A 2,320-nucleotide genomic window follows, 5' to 3' on the forward strand; every position below is an offset into this window, starting at 1 on the left:
CCTCCTAGGGTAGGATTTTGGTAAAAGAACAGTCCTGGAATCCACCAGGGACACTCAGTGGGGAGACCTCACAAAGTTCCTGCCTCTCTTCAAGACAACTTTCTGTGCAGGCCTGTGGCCTGGGCCACATGCTCTTTTCCAGAGAGCAGAGGTTGGGTGGAGCTGGGTGCATTTCCAAAATGTTCTTTAAGCTGGTGGGCATGTAAGGGGCGGGGGGTAAGAGTTTATTTTCCTCCAGTGCTCAGGTGATGGAGTCCTGATGTTCAGCCCTGTGTGCTTCCCCCCTCCGATCCCCCACTGGAAATCACTTCTGCCTTTCCCACAGATCTTGGGTATCCCCACCCTCACACCTGCCCTGAGGCCTTGGGTAGGACCTAGGGAGTCTTACTTGTGAGAGCTCTCACTCCTGGGACAGCACTGCCCCATGTGCCCACCCAGAGAAGCTCGGGGGAACAGAAGTCTCATCCTGTGCCCAACATCAGTCAGTCCGTTGTGAGCTGCTGGGGCCCCCACAGGGGCTGGGTCCTTGTTTCTCCCCAAGGCCAGGCTGGGGCCACCCTGGGATTCAGCCTCTTCTTGGCCCTCCTCCCCAACAGGCCCCTGTCTGGTTCAGGACACAATGAGAGTGGAGGTCAAGCTGCTGGGAGAGGGGTTGGATCTCTCCGCTGCTGTCTCAGACCTCCTTTAGGGGAGGTCCCAGCTTGGCCTCTGGCAGACTGAGTGATCTTGGGCAAATTTCTGTTCCTGCCCGGGCCTCAGTCTCCCCATCTGTACAATAAACAGGGTGACTCAGGGAGACTTCCTCCAGACCACAGATTTTTTCCCCACTTTTACTTTTATTAGTATTTACTTTATGCTAAATTTACTCCAGGGCCATAATTTTTTCTTCAGTTTCTTCTGGGATATCTTTTTCTTCGGTGCAACCTCCTGCTCTGGTTTAGGAACAATCTGCTCCGTTGCAGTGAGGATCATCTCAATGTGGCCGGGAGAGCTCGTGTATGGGTTCACCTGCCCATGAGCTCCTTAAGTTCTGCGCTGCATCCTGGGAGCTTTGTTCACCTGGATGTGCTCAATGACCAGAGAATCTACATCTACCAGCCGTGGGCAAACTACGGCCCGCGGGCCGGATCCGGCTGTTCTATCCCGTTCTCTTGCTCTCCCCTCTGCTCCTTTACTTTGAATTTATATTAGTTCACACAAACACTCCATCCATGCTCTTGTTCCGGCCCTCCGGTCCAGTTTAAGAACCCATTGTGGCCCTTGAGTCAAAAAGTTTGCCCACCCCTGATAAACCCTGAAGTTCAGCATCACTCTCTGCATTTTTAAGCGTGTGCAGCAGAAACCCAGCACTCTATTTGGGCCACTCACCGTGTCCAGCCCCACGTTTGGCCTGGGCACACCTACCAACTGCACCACAGTAACAACAAAATGGCACATATTGCTTCTGTAAAGTGACATCGTTCATTTACTTGGTGGCTTTTTGATATGCATACCCTTGGTGGCCTGGGCAGTTCTATGACTGTTCTTAAAGTGAACACGAAGATTTGAATTTCTCTTTCTCTCTCTCTCTTTTTTTGTTTGTTTGTTAATACTCACCCAACGATACTTTTAGAGAGTGGAAGGGAGAGAAGGGTGGGTGAGAGGGAGAGAAACATTGATATGAGAGAGACACATTGATTGGTTGCCTCCTGCATGCGCCCAACTGAGGTTGGGGATCGAACCTGCAACTCAAATATGTGCCCTTGACCAGAAATTGACCTGTGACCCTTCAGTTCATGAGCCGACACTCCAACCATTGAGCCACACTGGCCAGGGCTCATTTTGTGAGGTTTGCATGATTTTTGTGAGGTTTTCTGGGTTATGTGAATATCGCACCATTTTCAGAGGTCACCTCTGGCTGCTTTTGAAAGAACAGATCTCAGCTTTAAAGCCCTCTCTCAACCTATCTCTCATCCTATCCCTGTTCTCCTGACCCTGCCCAACCTCTCTCCCCTCAGTGTCTGGCGGGCCCCATTCTGGGAGCCCTCACTAAAGGCACACCCATGCCCCGCCCCCCCGCCACCTCTCTGTGACCCCTCTCCTGCCTACAGGCCCTCAACACTTGGCCTCTGTTCTGTTCTGGGCCTGGCTGGCCCTGCTGGTTCTGAGCAGACTCCTGATGGGCACCTAATGGGACCATAAAATTCAGTTTGACCACAGTAAAATGAATAATGACACCCAACTCCCAGAGCTGTTATGAGGATTAAACAAGCTAATAATATGTTTGTGAAAGAGCTTGTAGGTGGTGGGCCTGTGTCAGAAGAAGGGCAGTAATTCTGGA

The 2,320-nt window shown here is 51.5% G+C and overlaps 1 pseudogene across 1 annotated transcript; it reads right to left on the reverse strand.

The window, feature by feature from the left end:
• Window positions 1-846: 846 nt before the first annotated feature.
• Window positions 847-2,044, reverse strand: LOC308240916 (large ribosomal subunit protein uL22-like; annotated as a pseudogene). The gene is made up of 3 exons: window positions 2,030-2,044; window positions 1,294-1,605; window positions 847-1,109 (listed from the first exon to the last, which is right to left on the reverse strand). The product of its transcript is annotated as a large ribosomal subunit protein uL22-like (transcript).
• Between the last annotated feature and the right edge of the window lie 276 nt (window positions 2,045-2,320).

Source organism: Plecotus auritus, assembly GCF_963455305.1.
Source record: "Plecotus auritus genome assembly, chromosome: 1".
Taxonomy (NCBI): domain Eukaryota; kingdom Metazoa; phylum Chordata; class Mammalia; order Chiroptera; family Vespertilionidae; genus Plecotus; species Plecotus auritus.